Source organism: Oxyura jamaicensis, chromosome 1 (assembly GCF_011077185.1).
Source record: "Oxyura jamaicensis isolate SHBP4307 breed ruddy duck chromosome 1, BPBGC_Ojam_1.0, whole genome shotgun sequence".
NCBI lineage: Eukaryota > Metazoa > Chordata > Aves > Anseriformes > Anatidae > Oxyura > Oxyura jamaicensis.
The window spans coordinates 98,118,568-98,139,238 of record NC_048893.1 but is presented as its reverse complement, the minus strand read 5'-3'; the positions used below and the strand labels follow the sequence as shown (position 1 = coordinate 98,139,238).

The following is a 20,671-nucleotide window of genomic DNA, read 5'->3' as shown; positions in this document are numbered from 1 at the left end:
CAATGCCGACACACTACGATACCTATGCTATGCCACTGCAAAGCCCCTCTAGAGTGGTGAGGCTGCCAGTCTTGTCTGATTCTGGACCTGGAGAGGAGCTGTGCTATCGATAAATATGCATTAGGGAGTGGAGTGATGCTAGCAAAATTAATTTCACCTATGATATAAAGCAGATTCAGACTAGTTCTGTATGTAATCTTTAGAGAATTGGTTCCTTTCTGGTAAAATTATAATGCTGTGTTACAAATTGTATTCATTTGTGCTTCAAGGCGGCTTGAAGGTTTGCATTTCAGTTATAAACATTTTTGAATACTGCTATATGTATGATTAATTTTTTATTCTGTAGTATAAATTAATTACAAATAATTTAAAGCAATGAAACTTGGGGGTTTTCTGAAGACAGCAGATAGTCCTGCTAGAAGACAGGTTTGATAGACCAATCACATCTGAAACCCGGGACTGAAGTAAACCATCACGGAAACGACTAATGATCTACTTATCTGCAGTCAGATAATCAGCAGTGTGCACAAAAACTTTTCTCAAAATTACTTTGTTTTTTCCCCCCTTTCTGCCCAACATATCAGTTTTTTGCTGTAGTAATTCATTTCTACTGTAAAGGACTAGTTGGTACTGCTCTAGGTGAACTCTGCTGTGGCTCTCAATGGTAGAAGCAACGAAAATTTTTGTGCTACCCAGAGTGTATTACCTGTCTTTTAAAATGTATCCACTGATACTAGATTAATTTTACAAAGGGATTGTTAGTTTGAGCACTTAAATTTAATTACAGAATTTTATAATCTGCTAGTCCTGATACTTAAATCACATACATGAAATTTGGATAACTGCATTTTGATATTATGGGAAGGAAGGGATATATACTTGACTGTCAGTTCTGCAAAATGATCCAATACATCAAAACAGAAAATCAGAAAACAGATAAAATCAAAAGCTCCAGCAAAATTCAAAACAAACATAAAAACCACCTTATACTTGACACCACACAGATAATATAATAGTAAAGGAACAATAACTTCCATCATAGGAAATGCTGAATAAAATTCCAAAACATTTGTTAGGCAGGAGGCCAAACTTGCAGATTACCATAGCAGATCATTCGTTCAAATACTTGCTTTTTCAAGAGTTTCATTAGGCTTAGGAATTCAAGTGTTGTTTGGTCCTGCTTGTATTGATCCATATATCCTGAAAACCAGTGTGAGAGATGGAAGTGTGCTTCATTCAGAATCACAGCATTAACAGATCTAACATGATCCTTGTACAACATGAGCCTCAGTATAACACAGCTACTTCAGTGAGCTCACGGCAGATCCATTTCCAAAGCCTCACAGTTCTCCCCAGCTCTTACTGGCATGCAATTAAGCTGCTTCTGAAAAAGGCTGAACCATATATTACTTCCACCCTCTCAATTTTATATATGAAGGCAAATAGATAGGTTTAATTCAACTCCCAATGCAGTTGCACTCAGTGTTCTCAAGATCAGTTTTGGTGAAGCCGACAAAAATCAAATAAAGAATAATTGTTTGGATGTTTTTTCTCAAGTTGGCTCAAATCTATTTCAAATTTTAGTCAAAGTACACATATTAAAATAAAACATGAATCTTAAAAGTTATTTTTGATTCCTGATTTAATTTTTTAACTTTAGAAAAACTTCCATAAATTTACTATTCAGTTTTCTTATGCTAGAATACTTCAATGCTTCACTGTTTTCTACTTTTTACTACATGAAGCTACAGTACACCTTCTCTGTATTTTCCTAGCCATTCACTCATCTATAAAATGCAGTATGGCACATACCTTATATAGTCAAACACGTGCCTGCACATATGCAGACTTTGAAGATATACTATTAAAGGCCGTATCTTCAGGAAGTACTTGAAATACATTAATGTTTTCCAATCTTAGACTCCAAAGACTACTAAGCATAAATCTAACACCAGGTTTCCGGAACAGGGTCAGGCTTGAGTGCTCTTCTATTAAGAATGACTAATTCTGGGCAAGCCTTCAACAAAGCATCACCCTCAAAAAGACACTCATTATTTTAGCTATGAAGCTATAGTCCAAAGACACTTACATTGCTTCTTTGTGGATTTATCAGAATTGAATGTGATAATCTTTTATTCTGTAATTCCCTTCTTCCCATTCCCCTGAAGAAAGGTCAGTTTGCATTTCAAAATGGGGTCTAGGGTTGTCATTTCATAGGAACTGTAGGGTTCCCTGATACAATGAGATGTCACCAGCTGTGGTTGATGAACTTGTATGGTTTGTAAGTTTTTAGTGATTCTTCCCATTGATCAAATCACAGCTTTCGTGATAAATTGCAACAGGAATAAAGTGTATAAACATGGAAAGGTTAGATGAATGCTTTCAGAGTCCAATCAAGTATTTTTTTTTTTCCACCATTTAGCAACAAGAAAGTTGCTAAATAGTGAAGTAAATACAGGTTTACTTCAAAGAAAATGCCAGTTTCTCAGATGACAGATCCACATCCCAGTACTTCCATCTCAAACTATATCAAAATACTGGTGTTTACTTCAGATCAGCCTACTCTTTTAATGCCTTCATGCAGCAGGACTTTGTTATTTCTGGGTTTTGGATTTCCCTTTATATGCAAGTATGTAAATATATATATATATATATATACACACATATAAATGTAATGAACATAAGTATGCCGAACCTTTAGCTTAACCAGTAAAACTTATTTTCCCCACCAGTAAATTCTGGTTCAACAGGTAGGTTACAAATATGGTCACTTTTATATTTGGGATCGAATAAAAATACCATGTTGAATCAGCAGGCCAGTTCACATTTGGTTTCAGTTCAATTCCAGGCTCCCCCAAATTACAGTTCATTTCAAAAGTGCTTTCCCCTCTGAAGCATCTGGTTGACATGGTTAGGTTGAGTGCTTTCAATGTGTGGCAGAAAGCTTCACTAACCTTTCATAAAGCTGCTAGCAGAGCTGAGTTGGAAAATACTGCTTGCTTACTTGTTTTGGCATATGCTTGCTGTTCAAACTTGGAACAGGATAAATCCCTGAAGGTTGCAGTAGCAGTAAAAACGCCTGAGGAAGAAGAAGAGAAAGTGAGGAGATAAAGTGTCTGGTAGAGCAAGGGAGTTCTGAGAGCATGCATTAAATATTAGGTGATATATATTTGCAAATGATTCTCATGAGTTCACCCATGTGGCAAATTCTGATGTACTCACTTGAAAGTTCCCCATGAATGCATTTTTTAATCTAAAGTAGGATCTCACACCAAAAAAGTTCTTTTATTTAGAGTGTGAGGAAGTTTCTCTTTGTTCTAAAATAAAACTCTTAGCCTTTCCCTATTCTCTTTACCTCCCAACCTCAGAAAGATTAATTGCTAAAAGGCAGCTCAGGAGCTGCTAGGAAGCTCTCTGGCTATATTTCAACAATGTGACAGCGTTCAGATGTTGCAATGGTTCTGCATTGTATTTCAACAGCTGAATATGTTACCATACATGAAGGGTAGAGTTGTTATTCAAACCATAATGTCTTCTTCTGCTGACATATCTAAATAAATCTCTGAGTATGTGTCTATTTTTCTTACTTACTTCCAGACTGTTTTAATCCTGAACACAATGAAGCAGACTTCAAGAAATGGAGGCGAGAGTGTTGTTTCAGGGCATGTTTATCAGACCCACCATCATTCAGCACATACTCCTTTGGCTCCTTGACCATGATGCACTTTTTCAGTGTTAAAATAACTTCCTTATGGTAAATTTACAATTCTGGAGGATTTTCCTTTCACCTGAGTTTTCCTTCTATCTCTACGTTTATTTTTCAGCCCTTTAATCAATGAGTATGTTTCCCCCTTCTGTTTTGCTCTATTTCTGTGCCTGTATACTTTGTATGCAGAAGTTTTCTTTTCTTCCTCCATTCTTTCCTTTGCAGCACCAGTGCTTCTCCCTTCTCACTCTCTCTCAATTTTTATTGATTTTGTTTTCCATTTGTCACCGACATTTTCACTACCCCAATGTGTTTTAACCCCTCTATTACCACCCAACAGCAAAATAAAAGCATCTACCTTTCTCACCAGATTAGTGAACACATGGGGTAATACAGGTGAGGGAGCTTACGGTACATTTCATTAGTTTCCCTGCAAATGAGAACAAGCAAGTAATAGTAAGAGAACTTCCAGAGTGATGAAAAGATCCAGGATAAAAGCAAAAAATAAATTCCTATTTTTGAATCTGGTCCTCAATAGTTTCTGTAACTACACAGACATAGTTTTTAAAACATTTTCAAAGCCTGCTAAGTAAGCAAGACAATTGTTCTGCAGGCTGGGAAAATTTCAGTTCTGGGAGGGCTGAAACAATCAGTATTTTTATCTTCCTCCCTCATGAAACAATCTGTTCCAGACATTCCCCAGTTCATCAACATCTTCCTAGGAGAGCATCTCTAGCAAGAAATACTGACAGCTTTTCCCTATATTTTCTATTGAGCAGGTGGGCTGTAGGATGGTTTTTGCTTTGTAGATACATTTTGGATTGTTTGTGAAAGCTGTTTGTTACCATGCCATCTGATGGACAATTTCTCAATGTGAGTAGAGCATCTGCTCTCACCAAAATGTTTCTTCTAATATGAATAGGCATAGGAGAAATTCATCACTGCAATGTATTTATTCATGCTGATGAAGAGGTTTGGAAAGTATTTCAAAAGGTAAAATGGCAATATTGTCTGCTCAAGGGCACTTTTACATTTTAGTACACGTTTATTGTTGTTGTTTTGTTTTTTTGTTTTGTTTTTCCTGATGTGTCTTTTCCCCTCAAGAAATTAGCACACCTTCCAGACCTCAAATTAAAATATTTCTGGCCCCTACATTACCATGTTCTGATTCTTCAGGACTGGTTCTCCTTAATATGTTGTAGTAGGAGGGAAAGGTGTGGTAAGCTTACCATTTTGAAGTGCAGGTAGTGGTGAATTACCAGCCATTGGTAGAAACTATACTGCAGATGATTATCTTCGGTATGGAGTCAGGAAAATAACAGGCAAATATTGCAGTTCTTATCACTAGCAAACTCAGTACTATTTCTGGAAAAAAGGAAGGGAGGGAGGGAGGCAGGGTTTAGTCACATTACATTTAATACCTGGTAGCCTTGTAAAATTTCAACCAGGGTAAGGAGGATTCATTCACAGAATGGTTGAACTTGGAAGAGAACTCCTGAAATCATCTAGTCCAACTCAGCTAGAGCAGGTTGTCCAGGACAGCATCCAGTTGGGTTCTGAATACCGCCAAGAATGGAAATGCCACCACCTCTCTGGGCAACCTGTTCAAAAAGGAAAAGAAAAAAAAACAACACACACACACACAAAAAAAAGAAAAAAAAAAAGTGTTTTCCTTTGTTCAGATGGGATTTCATGTGTTTTAGTTTTAGTAAGTCCTGTCACTGGGCACAAATCAGAACGGTCTGCTCCCTCACCTTCTTTCCCTCCAATCAGTTATTTATACACATTGAAAGGATCTCTCCGAGACTCTCCTCCAGACTGAATAGCCTCAGCTCTCGGTCTCTCTGGAGCATTAAGAAGATACACCAGTCTCCTAATCATCCCGGTGGCCCGAAGCTGGACATGCTGCAGTAAGTTCCATTTTTGTTTTACCATAGCTCTAGATCACACTGGTCTGCAGGCAAAGTATTGCATTTTCCAAAACTACTACATAGGTAAGTTGATAACTGCTAATACCTAATTCAACTTTTTCTATAAAAAAAATAAATGCAGATATATGTCAAAGATTTTAAAACATTTGAACCCAAATCTTAGGACTATGTGTGCAAGCTTATAAAGCTATTTGCACTCTAACATTTTTTCAAAACTGTTACATAAAAAGTGAAGTAGTAAAAGAGCTAGATAGCAGATTCAGTGTACATGCTGAACAATTTTTGCAGTTGTTCTTTGTCAGTGAACTTTTTATTTGGTAACCTTAATCTGACAATGCTTTTTACAATCACCTTTGAATTAATTTTAGGATTGAAATTCTGCACTGACCCCCTGTAAGCATCTTTCTGTTATCACACAGAGCATATGAAGTCTTCTGAAGCTGCTTTTAAAACCAGACCTGCTGTCCTTAAGAGGCTGTGCCTCTAAACGCAACCCCAGGCACAGCTAGAGAGCGCTTTACAGAGCAAGTGGTGTCCTGTGCATCCTTACAGACCTCTGTGCCACGAGGCAGCTTAACATACCATGAGGCACTCCCAGACAAACCACATGCACGCTGCCCGCAGGCTGTCTACAGGCTGTCAGTGCAGAAGGCAGGTGGATGTTTCAGGCAGAGTGCCATGCTCGTATCTGCTCATTCAGTGTAAAACCACTGGTGAGATTCTACACAGGTACAGGGTCTGCCAAAACCACAACTCACAGCAAGTTCAGAACAAAAATAACTACATTAGACATGATATGTTCGGAATCTTTTCAGATGCCATGTGAGGAAAAGACTCTTAGTGCTCTCACATGTAAAGAAATAAAGTGCTGTCTTGTCAACTACCAGGATTTTATCATGAGCCCTGTGGTATCTCTAGATTTTCTTAAAAGCCTCAGCTCCCAAAGACAGGTCTTTTATGAACACTTCTGCTCCCTTATTTTTTTACATTATGTTTCTAATCCTTATAGTTACAGGACAAAGCCTGGAAATATATGACTCAAGGTCAGTCTTAAAGCTTAAAAGCAGAGACAAAAGAAAAAAATATTGGTAGGCTGTTTGCTGTTATTTTTAAATCTGCTATTCTGGCACTTGATGTGCCTTTTGAACATTTGGGCTTGATAATACAGAAAACACTTCACCCTTTTTGTCACCACAGGATCCAATACACTTTCCAATTTGGAACTTGCACTAGTTAAAAAAGGATAATTAAAATAAAATACATCCACACTATAGGACAGTGGTCTCCAAAAAGGGGGTTGCATACCCCAGGGGCTCACAAACAAGAACTACTAGGGTGCAGAGGAAAAATTTTAGAGCTTTTATTTAATCTAGAGAAATAAGAACGAAACTAAGCTTAATAATAAATGTCTAGAAGCCTCTTTTGAGGTTAATAGCAAAAGACAAAAATCCACATAACATCGGGAAATGTTTGTTCTTTCTGCCACAGTATGTGGAATAATACACAGAAAATAATATGGCAACAAACTGGAATGCATTCCTTTGTCAGCAAATACTTCTGGAAGACGCCTAGCAAACCTTGCTGAAGAAACAAGTATTAGAACACATTATGCAGTGTGGGAGGTTTGTGGCATAGTTGGCTGAAAGTACAGATGTTTCTTACGTGTCTCAGCTTATGGTATTTGCTAGCTTCTGTTTCAATATTGAAGTACATGAAGAACTAGTGCTGTGTGAGCCGCTGAAGGAAAGACATTCTGGAGATGATATATTCTCAATGCTAAATGACTTCTTTAATAAAAACAATGTTTTATGGAAACTCTCTGTAAGTGTAACCACCAATGGAGCAGCTGCTTTGACTGGAATAAAAAGGGGATTCTGGGGTAAGGTTACAGAGCTAGCACTGAACGTGAAATGCATTCACTGCATCATTCATAGGCAAGCTGTTGCAGCAAAGAAAAGAGATCAGGAGTGCATAAAGTTCTACGGGTTGTCATCGCTGTGGTTAATTTTACCACAAGAAAGCCTTTAAATCTTTACAATACTTTGTAATGAGATGGCGAGTGACCATGAAAATCTTTCTTGGAACAGAATGGTTTGCTGGTTACCTCATGCAAAATGCTTTAAAATGTTGTCAAAACTAAAGATGACTTTACACATTTTTCTTTTTAAAAAATACAAGTGTTCCAAGTCTTCTGACCTCTTCTGTGATGACAAGTAGCTATCAGTAGTATGCTACGTAGCAGATATTTTCAAAAAAATAAACAGACTTAATGTGTCCCTTGAAGGTAAAGGTGACATCTTAACAATGAGTAAGAAAGTATCTACTTTTCCAAAGAAATCAACTCTATGCTGGCAGCATTTTTATAATGGACATTTGGAAATGTTTTCATCATTATGTGATGTAGTTTCTGAAAATGATGTGTGTCACCTACAAAAAAAAAAAAAAAGAAAAAAGAAAAACAAACTTTGATATCTTTACACTTAAAAAAAAAAAAAAGGATTGATGAAGGATTGAAAAAATGAAAATCATTATTTAGTAAACAAAGCAAATGGTGTACTTCTTGCATTTGCATCTGTTCATCTTTGTGAGGTACCTTTTTCAGCCATGATGACCATTAAAACCAAGTATCAAAATACACAGAACATAGAACCAGACCTTCAAATCACTGTATCACAAAGTGTTAACTGAGATTTTCAAAACTAATCAAGTGTATTCCATCACATTGCTCTAATACTGTTATGTGGCACTTAGGGACATGGTTTAGTGGGTGATATTGGTGGTAGGGGGATAGTTAGACCAGATGATCTTGGAGGTCTTTTCCAACCTTTATGATTCTATTATTATTCTCAAAATTTCTTTGTGAGAAGAAAAAGGATTTTTGTAATGTAAATTAATAACATTTTTATTTTAAAATATTTCTATTTCATCTTTATCTCTTCTCAATTTCTGTATTAGATTTTATAATGTATAAAAGATATATCATAAACATGTACTCTGTAGTAATATAAATAAATATACATAAGTTTGGAGTTTTTTGTGCTAAAAATATGTGCTAAAAATATTTTCACTAAAAATATTTAGTGAAATATTTTTGTGCTAAAAATATTTTCACTGATAGGGGTGTGAAAGTTTGGAGCCCACTGCTCTAATCCCATAGCTGTACACCTCAACCCCATATATTACTTTACTGTTGACACAGACTTCACTGTACAAAATGGCTATTTTTCCAGTAGCATATTAAAAAAAAGGAGGGGGGGGCAAGGGGGGGCCAAAAAAACAACCATATTTCTGTCCCCAAAAAACTCCTTGAAAGCTCTTGAGGAATCTCTCAGTGAGTTTCTGCTTTTGTATTTTCAGCTCTTGTTTGGCACAGAGGTAAAGGTAGTAATGCGGCTTTGGAAAGATTATTCTCTCCTGACATGAGTCCAAGTCACCATCCAGATTTTTTTTTATATTTTTTAATTTGAAACCTCCATTAACAGGTAACTTGACAGGATACCTGTATTCATGGTGCTTCCTCCAACTGAAAAGATATTTGGGGGGTTTTGAAATGCACCTGCATCTCAAGAGAAGACCCTTCTACAACAAGCAAATTGGAGATCACAATGAATAGAGCGCAACAATCCAGAACAGAGAGGAACGCTGTGAAATCTTTTTAAATAAGTAAAAATGATAATAGAATCATCTTGCTAAAAGAAGTGATAGTGCACAGAATGATAAAAGTTAATGAGAATCTGGGTATAAAAAGAAGAATTTGTTTTAAACTCAAAAATTCCGTGAACTGTTTTGTAAATAGACCAAGAGCTATTAAGAAATTCTGTGTAGCACAGTACTATCAGCTTACATATTTAAAAGACTTCTGTTCTACCTCAGGTGATGATAAATTACAATGTATCAGGACACTTCAGGCAAAAAGCAATTCATTTAACATCCGAGAAATGATAAAATTAAAAAAAAAAAAAAAAAAAAGAGGGGGGCATTTAATCACTATGTTTTCTAGTCCTCAGGGTGCTTGCTTAAAAAAAATATGATTTTTTCTCTTAGGCAAATTAGTATAAACTCTACCTTTTCCTTCTTCTCTGCTGTACGCTTCATATGAAGCTAAACTGACTCCACTTTTTTCCACTGAACTGTAAAACTTAGTCTGTACAGCGTAAGCATATATAGGAGTGAGCAAAGTCAATGAAATACAGCAAGCTATTTTTTTTTTCCTCCATCTGGCTTACAACTATATGTTTTTGAACACACATCCAATAGTATTTTATCACAAAGCTAAGAAAACCACTATGCAAATATAATTGTTTGTTTGAGAAACTTATTTTTTTAATCAATCTGGTTTTCCACATTTGGTAATCTGCCTTGTCAAGTTCAGGGTGTATGAGATGTTAAACAGTCAATAAAAACCTTGTCATGTGATTTGGAAATCAGTGTAGGATATAAACCCTGCTGGGCATTACCAAGAATAGGAACTGAACAGAACAGAAAGTTCTGTTGGAAGGGACCTTCAAAGATCATCTAGTCCAACTGCCTGACCACTTCAGTGCTAACCAAAAGTCAAAGCACATCACTGAGGTCATTACCCAAATGCGTCTTGAACATTGCCAGGCTTGGGGCACCGACCACCTCACTAGGAAGCCTGCTCTGGTGTTCAGCCACCCTCACAGGAAATGAATTATTCCCAATGCCCAATCTGAACCTCCCCTGGACCAACTGGTTGTGTTGCGTTTAATGCACCCCAAAATTTGGTTTACCCCCTTGGATCCAAAGCACCTTGTTGGCTCATGTTGAGCCTCCTGTCTACCAGCACCCCTAGATCCCTTCCTGCTGAGCTGCCCTCCAGCCTCTCCTCTCACAGTTTGTACCTGTGTCCAGTGTTACTCCATCCCAGGTGCAAATCCCAGCAGTTTCCTTTGTTGAACTTCATGCTATTGACGATTGTCCAATGCTCCAATGTACCTATTAGCGGGAAATGCTGACTCCCTCCAAGTTTAGTATCATCTGCACCTTGCCAAGGTGCTGATGCCACTTCTGCATCCAGACCATTGATAAAATGTTGAACAGGACTGGTCATAGAATTGGGAACACCATCAGTGACCAGCTGCCAACCCCAATCACTACAACCCTATGAGCCCTACTGTTGAGCCAGTTTATCGCCCAGCGTAGCATGAACCCATTTATCTCACAATTGGACAATTTGTCCAGAAGGATGCTGTGAAGGACAGTATGAAATGCCTTATTAAAACTAGAAAGGTTACATCTGCTGCCTTCCCCTTCATCAAACAGGTGACCTTATCACAGAAGATCAAATTACTAAGGCAGAACTTTTCCTTGATGAACTCATGTTGACTACACATAATCATGGCTTTTATTTTTATATTTTTAAAAACTATGAGGTGGTTTTACTCGGGTGGGCGGCCGAGCTCCACCACAACCACTCTCTCACTCCCCCTCCTCAAAGAGGAATGGGGAGAAAATACAATGAAAGGGGCTCAAGGGTTGAGATAAGGACAAGGAGATCGCGCAGTAATTATCATGACGGGCAAAACAGACTCAGCATAGGGAGATAGTAAGATTTATTGCCTGTTACTAACAAGCTAGAGAAGTGAGAAACAAAGGAAAGAAACCAAAAGCACCTTCCCCCCCATCCACCCTCTTCCACCTCCTCCCCCTGAGTGGCACAGGGGAACGGGGAAATGGGGTTATGGTCAGTCTATAGCGCTTCTTCTCCGCCACTCCTTCTCGGTCACTCATCCCCTGTGCTGTGGGGTCCCTCCCACGGGATGCAGTCCTTGCTGAACTGATCCGGCGTGGGCTGCCCACAGGCAGCAGCTCTTCACGAACTGCTGCACATATGGGTCCGTACCATGGGGTCCCTCCCTCGGGAGCACACTGCTCCAACCTGGCTCCCCCACGGGCAGCAGCTCCTGCCAGGTCACCTGCTCCTGCGTGGGCTCCTCTCCACGGGCTGCAGGTCCGGCCCGGAATCTGCTCCGGCAGGGGTCTTCCACAGGCCGCAGTCTCCGTCGGTGCAGGTCCACCTGCTCCACCGTGGTCTCCTCCACAGGCTGCAGTGTGGAACCCTGCTCCACCGTGGTACTCCAAGGGCTGCAGGGGGACAGCCTGCTTCACCATGGTCCTCACCACAGGCTGCAGGGGACTTCTGCTCTGGTGCCTGGAGCACCTCTCCCCCCTCCTTCTTCACTGACCTTGGTGCCTGCAAGGCTGTTCCTCACTCCTCTCACTCTCCCAGTTGCTCTGTGTCGCGTTTTTTTTCCCTATCTTAAATATGCTCTCACAGAGGTGCAAACAACATCACTTACTGGCTCAGCTCTGGTCAGCAGTGGGGCCCTTACCTAACATAGGGCAGCTTCTAGATCCTTCTCACAGAAGCCACCTCTATGGCCCCTTCCTACCAAAACATTGCCATGTAAACCCACTACAAACTGCCTTTCAATATCCCACAGTGCAATCTTTTCCATAACTTTTCCAGGCACTGAGGTTAGACTAACAGGCCTGTAGTTTCTTGGGTCTTTTCTTAAACCCATCTACAAAAAGGATCTAACATGGTCTAGCTTCCAGTAACCTCCACAGAATCCTGTGACCTTTGGTAAATTGAGAAGGGTCCAGCTGTAACATCCATTAACTCCTTCATCACTGTGGGGTGAATCCTGTCAGGCCCGATGGACTTACAAACGTTGAGCTGATACTACTGATCCCTTACAATTTTAGTGACCACAGATGGAAAGTCACTGCTCCTCCAGTCATAGTCCTCCAGCTCTGAGGTCTGCATCAGATCTGTCATTACTATGAAACAGAGGGAAAAAAAAAAAAAAGGCCTCTGCCTTTTCCTCATCCTCACCTGCTAGGTGGCCACCTGCTTCAAGTACCAGTCCAGTATTTTCCTTTGACCTCCTCCTGCTGTTGACATACTTGAAAAAGCCTTTTTCATTGTCTGACATTATATTGGCCAGTGTCAACTGAAACTGAGCTTTGGCTTTTCTTCTTTTCTCCCTGCAGATGTGAACTGTAGCTCTGTACTCTCCCTGTGAAGCCAGACCTGGCTTCCAGGGGTCATCCTTTTTTTTTTTTCTCTGCCCTGGTTCCAGGCGGAATTCCCTGTTTAGCCAGGCCAGCGTTTTGCCCTGTTTCCTTGGCTTGTGGCACAAAGGAATTGCTTGCTCCTTGGCTTTTAAAAGGTTGTTCTTGATAAGCACACAGCTTTCTTGGAAGGTGACTGGCTGGAGCATAATCCCAGGCAGTGAACTGGGCATCTGGGATCCAGCCTGGCACTTTTGAGAGAGAACCCTTAACCAGAAACGCAGCACCTTGCAGCTGAAAAGAAGTCACAGAATCATCTAGGTTGGAAGAGACCTCCAAGATCACCGAGTCCAACCTCTCACCTAATGCTAACAAGTCCTCCACTAAACCACAGCACTAAGCTCTACGTCTAAATGTCTTTTGAAGGCCTCCAGGGATGGTGACTCAATCATTTCCTTGGGCAGCTCATTCCAATGCTAACAACCCTTTCAGTAAAGAAGTGCTTCCTAATATCCAACCTAAACCTCCCCTGGCACAACTTTAGCCCATTCCCCCTCATCCTGTCACCAGGCACGTGGGAGAACAGACCAACCCCCATCTCGCTACAGCCTCCCTTCAGGTACCTGTAGAGTGCGATAAGGTTGCCCCTGAGCCTCCTCTTCTCCAGGCTAAACAGTCCCAGCTCCCTCAGCCGCTCCTCATAAGACTTGTTCTCCAGAACCTTCACCAGCTTCGTAGCCCTTCTCTGGACTCGCTCGAGCACCTCCATGTCCTTCTTGTAGTGAGGGGCCCAAAACTGAACACAGTACTCGAGGTGCGGCCTCACCAGAGCTGAGTACAGGGGGACAATCACTTCCCTGGACCTGCTGGCCACGCTGTTTCTTATGCAAGCCAGGATGCTGCTGGCCTTCTTGGCTGCCTGAGCACACTGCTGGCTCATATTCAGCCGACTGTCAACCACTACTCCCAGGTCCTTCTCTGCCAGGCAGCTTTCTAACCACACATCTCCCAGCCTGTAGCGCTGCTTGGGGATGTTGTGCCCCAAGTGCAGGACCTTGTTTGTTTCCAACAGTTCTCCTATGCTTCATCACACGACCTACATCCAGTGTGGCCAGAGATATATTAATCTCATGAAAATAAAGCATTTCTTGAAAATACTGAAGTTAACATGGCAAATAAAGTTAAATTTGATTTGTCTGCATTTGGTTCTGACTGTCCAAAAAAATTACAGATATTTACTTAAAATACAAAATAGAAATGAAACATAAAAAGATACCCTCAAGTTAAAAGAAATACAATTTTTATATTCTAGCAGGAAAAGTAAAATATAAAAAATGTAGTATTTCTGTCCAAATATGCACTTATATCAGAAGACATGGCCAAGATGTAGAGGCTTCAGCTCCATGCATTATTCAGTACCTCCCTCATTTCACCTTCAACTGAAAACATACCTTTTCTTGATTTTTTTTGTTACTTTACTGCTTTTTTTAAATACTCTCTAACCAAAATACTATGCAAAAACTGACGTACTTCCTCCTCTCCTGTCCTGTCCTCTCCTCATAAGGAAACTGAAGTTCTTTCTTTCTTTCTTCCTTACTAAATAAGAAAACTGAACTACTTCTTTCCTTTAGTGACAAGAGAGTTATAGGGGGCTATTTTTATTTTATTTTTATGATTTATGCTCACAGAATAGTTGTCCTACTATTCTTTAGCTAACAGACCTATTTTTTAAAAGTATTCTTATAACTTTTTTTTTATTATTATTAATTTTATAATTACAAGGAGATCAACACACTAAAAAGAACAAAATTTAAAGGGTTACTTTTCTCCTTATGCTTTCTCATCCGGCAGCCTGAAAACCATTTCTTGTTAGCATAAAAATAAATTACAGTCTCTTCAGTACACTCCTACCAGAAGGAGGTGCTGTCAGAGCAAGCTTTAAAAATTGTCCGTGTTCTCAACATTTTTCATAAATCTTCTGATTTCTATTTAAAGATATTTCAAGCAATACTGTAAGCATAATGCAAGCACAAGTTCTGAAATTTTAGACAGATGCTACAGTTACAGCAAGCTCATTTTTTCCCCATTAGGAAAGAAACTAGAAAATCAGGGACTCTTTCACTATTGATAGTGGCTTTGGGCCATTCAAGTAGATTACCATCATACAATAAACCTGACATTGTTAAAGCTGTAAATTTCTTTATGCTGGTTTATCTTTTCTCCTTTGACAATATTTTTTCTTTTCCAAAACAAGCTGCAGTTTGAAAAACAATCTGCAGAAAGTGGATGAAGAAAATGACAATTTTCAAGGCTGTTTTCTTCCCTTCCGAATGTATTTTTGAGTCAAATTAACACACCGCATTTCTCCCTTTTGCTACATCTAATAATAATAATAATAATAATAATAATAATAAAGGTCTGTAATGAAGGTACTTATTAGCTCTTCCAAAACCTTCAATCTAATTAAGAAAGTCATTTAAAAATATTAGTTAATGGGAAACTCTTTTCGTATCACTCTACGTAGCACAAGAGCCTTTCTACATGTCTCAAGAGCATGATAAAATTTTTAGTCTTTTAGGATTTCATGATGGAATCATGAAAACTGTAATATGAAAGAAGTCTGTTATTCCACGTTAAGTACATGCAATCACAGAATATCCCAAGTTGGAGGGGGCCCATGAGGATCATCAAGTCCAATTCCTGGCTCCACACAGGACCACCCAAAAATCAAACCATATGTCTGGGAGTTTTGTCCAAACACTTTAATTCTGTCAGGCTCAGTGCTGTGACCACTGCCCTGGGGAGCCTGTGTCCCAGTGCCCGACCACCCTCTGGGTGCAGAACCTTTCCCTAACCCCCAGCCTGACCCTCCCCTGTCCCAGCTCCATGCCGTTCCCTCGGGTCCTGTCGCTGTCCCCAGGGAGCAGAGCTCAGCGCCTGCCCCTCCGCTCCCCTCGTGAGGGAGCTGCAGGCTGCCATGAGGCCTCCCCTCAGCCTGCTCTGCTCTGGGCTGAACAAACCAAACATTTAGAGTACTTTACAAAAGAAACTCTATATTTGCTTTGGTTTCAGGAATGCCTGACACATCAAAGGATGCTTTCATTGCAATCTGGGCTTCCGAACAACAAGAATGAGGCAACTATGTGTCTTTAATGATTTATGTCCAACTCATAGCCTAGACCTGATTAACAAAGTCAGTTAAGCTTCAGTGGTTTTCAGCAACGTCATGTTAGAAACTTTTGCTACTTTTGGAAAAAAAAATAAATCCTAGTTTGTTAAAAGCACGCTTGAAAATACCATCCTTCACCCCTTTTCAATTCTATACAAAATTTTCAAGTGTAAAAATTGAGAGAATAGAAACATTCTCTCCTTCACCTGCTTAGGACCTCTAGCAAATAGTTTGTCATATTTTTAACATTTTCAGGGCGATGGTGGTTAACAAATTTGGCTTTTAAAGCTAGTTTTCATTTGATAGAAGGCTGAGACCGTTAGGTACTCAAAATATATATATATATATTTTCAAGCTGCTCTGCCACTGAGCTTAACTTGGAAATTGGGAAAAAAAAAGAAAAAAAAAAAAAGTCTTTCAGAAACAGAAGAGTGTATCAGTTCAGATGGCTGATGCAACCACACTATTATTTCCCATGAATCAACTCTGCTGAACGTTGAATGCAAAAGGTATTATTCAGGACTAGCATCAAGTCTTCCCCACGCTTCTCTGTGAGTTGAAAGAAATAATAATGGTAAAATGTGATTCACAGAAATGCTGGCATTTCATACAGCAAGGCTGGTATTTTGAGCATCAGGGAACTCAGAAACATAACCAGAACCCTCAAGGATACTTCAGAATACAGAATTCCAGGAGTCCAATGCAGTCCTGAAAGCTTCTGGGAAAAGAGATAAACAAACAAACAAACAACAACAACAAAAAAACACAATCCTCATAGTGGAAAGATGATTCCTTAAAGGTAATTCTAGGTCTGTTGCCATTTACTGTGTGGGAAAGGTCTATAATGTCAGAAAGAACTACCAAGGAATGAAGATACCACTCCACTTACATATTTTCTTCTATTTGCTCTCAGAAATGAAAGAAATGTGTGCAAAACTGGGAATTTATTACAAAGATAAGGTGCAGAACCTCAAGTAATACGTGATAATAAAGTGAACAAGGAGAATTTAGGACTTTAAGGCTCATCTTCAGTAAGCAGGTTGTGTGAGGAGGAGCCTGCATTGACCCTCTGTTGCTGCCGTGAGCTTGCCAGATGTGTATGTGGTAAACGTGGCTGCTGGCTATAAAAAATTGGAATGAAGACTGATCTGAGCATGATTAGTAGAAGGAAAGGAACTGACTGGAGATTAGCAATGCTACTGACCCCAAAATAAGATGAAAAAGTAAACAACTCTGAAGATCAGTACCCAAAAGCAACAGTACATGAAAGAGCTAATGGTTGGATGAAATCATTGAATGCAATGTTTTGCTCAAACCAGGGGACTGGAAACGTAAAACCAGCATGAAAAAGAGAACTTGCCTTTCAATAGAAAGATCCTCAGAAGATCGCAGAAGAACTGCTGCCAGTAGGTTCAATTGCTGTGCAGAAAGTAGTCTCCTAGCAGGAAGCACTAAAGCCTTGTCCTCATTGCCAGACCTTAGGATGAGGTAAGCTACACACTGTACCCTGATTTGGACTGTGGTCAGCATGGCACCATCCATATCACTGATCTGAGTGTTGCTCAGTCATCTCTCAGGTAGGTGCACCATGCTACCAAAAGTATGACTTCCTGACTGCAGGGGCTGTAGATAATTAAAATGACATGTGTGGGATGCATACATTTTGGTTATTATTGTTCTTGCTTAAGTGGTGTTTTGTTCATTATTATAACTTAACTGACTTTTGTTATTGTCTTTGAATTAAGCAAGGGTTCAAATATTTCTCTGGCATAACTACACCTAAGCTAGTTGGTCAACTGTCACAGTACACCATGATTTAATTCAGTGCTCAGCGCATGGGCAGAAGGCATTCAAGTTTTTGAAGTCACAAACTGATCCTTGTGTTCCAGGGCCGCAGCTGTCCTGTGCTAACTATGGAACTGACATCCAAATGCAAATCACTCAGTGACTGCACCACATATAACCATTAGGCTAACTAGCTTGCTCATAGGTAGCAGACAAGATATGGGTCATGCTGAAGTGGTGATAATAACCTCCTCATTTTAGAATTTACATACCTGGTGTAAATGTAAACCACCTTCCAATAAGGTATCCAAGACAAGAGAGAAATCAGCGGAAAAGTCATAGGAAAAAATAATCAAGGAATTATTTGTAATGCTACGAAAGAAAGAAAAAACCTACAAATCTTCTCACTTGCGGAAAGTGAAGGAACATACAAGCCCTGAGAAACGTTGCACTATGGAAATTTTCAGCTGAAGTAGACAAACCTACTGAAAATGGAGAAGAACGAATGTCATTAAGCAAAGAAAACCCAAACGTAGGACTGTACTGTGCCCTGCTGGGATGGAGTTAACTTTCTTCACAGCAGCCCACATGGTGGTGTGTTTTGGATTTGTGGCTAATACAGTGCTGGTAACATACCACCGCTTTTGCTATTGCTGAGCAGTGCTTGCAATACACATTCTTTCTTACTTACTCTATTCCTTTCCTTTAAAATAATAGATCATGAACAGTATGAAAATATTGTACTGTTTCTTGATGCACTAAACAAACTCTGAAGGCAATAATTAAGAGAGAACAGCTGAGCACCTGAAAAAGAACTGGAGAGGAGAATGAAATGGAAGGAAACTGACTTTCTATATGGTAATGAATTACTGTAACTATTTGCTTAAGAATCTGTTCTTTTAATGGATATTTCATATGATGTAAGGCAAAATAAAGCACTAAATCAACACTGGATTTCACCAGTGTAGCACAGTTCACTTCAATTTCTGTCAGTTTACACTAGCTGAGAAATATATTGCTTAACATGCATATTCATTTTTCCTAGCTCCAGTTAATAAAATATTTGAATTAAATTAACAAAATAGTCTTCATCCTGTTAATAGGAGAGCTTTGTTTGCTCTGGTTGCTTATCCCCAGAGAAATCAAGATCTCCACATACACATTTTCTGGTGTTCACCTCGTTTCTAGTCAGGGTACACTCCCTTTTACCCTTGAGAAGCAATACCCAGGCTGCGAACCCTGAATTAACTGCAGCTTCACCTGGCATAGATAAAAAGGTACTGGTTTTTCTTTGAAACTCACAGTTATGCACTTGGGTGATTCCCATTTAACCTTGGACCATAAAAGCTCATCCTAGGGCTCAGATAATGGTACCTCATCAATAGCAATTAAAAAAAAATGTTGGAAACTGATTTCCTCAGTTTTTCCTTCCTGTGGATTTGGTACAAAGCTCACTGTAGTCAGATTCCCAGTTTTCCTGTTAGTAGATGAGACAAAAAGAATGATAACATTGTTACTAATTCTCAGATAAAACAATAGTTTTCAAAAAGTCTCACTGACACCATAGATGTTATTTTAGAAATGCAAACCCCTATGGTTTTGCATCTTGACTACACATAGATTAGCATTCTGTTTTTCTGTAGTTACCGTGTCCGGTTTTATTTCTTTGGAATAGAGATAAAAATGGATGTACCTACTCAGGTTAAAATCAAAAATTACTTGTTGGTATTTGACATGTTATAGTCGCTAAACTCTAGATAAAAGCAGTAGTATGTATATATTGCTTATACAGCCCACAAAACAATAGGAGAGCAAAAAGAAATGTGTAAGCAGCCTACCTATAATAGAACATGATTAGAGTACAGTTATGTAGAAGATACTTTAAATATTATGTTAGTGGTGCTTCAAAACCCACAGAGATTCATGACGAGTCTTTTTCCCCCCTCCTTCTCAATTATTCACCTATGGATTAATTACATTCTTCTACATAGCAACCATGATAATTACAATAATTCCTGAATAAAAAAATCAGTATGTTGCATTTTTTTGCCAAGTATCATAAAAATTCAACAGAATTAATTCAGCAACAGAAAACTATACTAAAATATGCTTACTTAAATGTAAAAAATTGAAACATTGCAATCCATACACTTTACATGACAAAGACCATGCGGTCTTAGAACGTATGTTTACAAACTATTGTATTTTTCAGCTAACTCTGCAACTCCAGTTTCTTTATTTGCATAGTAAAGCTATGTTTATAGTAAAGAAAAAGAAGCCCCAGTAAATTTGTTCCGCTTTTCCTTATTTGAAAGAAATTTAACAGGACAAAATACAAATAAAACCAGAACAAGTGAGTACTTCCCAACATACAGGGGAAAATAACTCAAGATCCAATATTACTATCCTATTTTTTTCAAACTGCTTATCACTTACGTATGAACAGGTTTTACCACTTGCATGGTTACACCATAAAGTCCAATCTAGTGTCAATCCAAATGTTCAGGGATGTCTTTAACCAAGGACAGCATGGTTTACTTTATCTTTACTTAGCAAAATTTAAAGCTTCAGTTGATACAATACTCTGGTATAGAACAACTATTTGTTTTCCTAGGAGTAAGTTCTATGTGCATAAGAGTAAGGTCATCTAACAAGGTATTTCCTAAGTCAACATTCTTGTATCATTGATTCTGAAATGTTTACTCTGCCAAAAAACAACCAACCAACCAAAAAAAAACCCCACAAAATGTTTTTTAGTTTTCAAAGTAGTGCTATCCGAAGAACTGAGCAAACTCTAGTGCTTTATATATCAGAAACTGTACACAGATGCCAGACTCTGTCTAGCTGCAATCAATAGTTTCTGATCACCCATTAAGATCCTGAGCTATTAGTTTCCCTGCACCAACCTGAGAGGCAGCCACCAGACCGTTTCTTGAAAATTACCACACCAGTTTAGACTCATCTGCATGACTGTGCTTAAAACAAGCTTATAAAAGAAAGTGCATTCTGCATATAAAGAAACTTGCATGTGGGATATGAGAT

At 39.0% G+C, this 20,671-nt stretch overlaps 1 long non-coding RNA gene across 1 annotated transcript in view; it reads right to left on the bottom strand.

Moving 5' to 3' along the window:
* Positions 1 to 5,033: 5,033 nt before the first annotated feature.
* LOC118160823 overlaps positions 5,034 to 20,671 on the bottom strand; it is a 36,218-nt gene continuing 20,580 nt past the window's right edge. The window contains exon 3 of the long non-coding RNA XR_004747695.1: positions 5,034 to 5,307. This is a non-coding gene — a long non-coding RNA (uncharacterized LOC118160823). The remainder of the gene's footprint in view (positions 5,308 to 20,671) is intronic.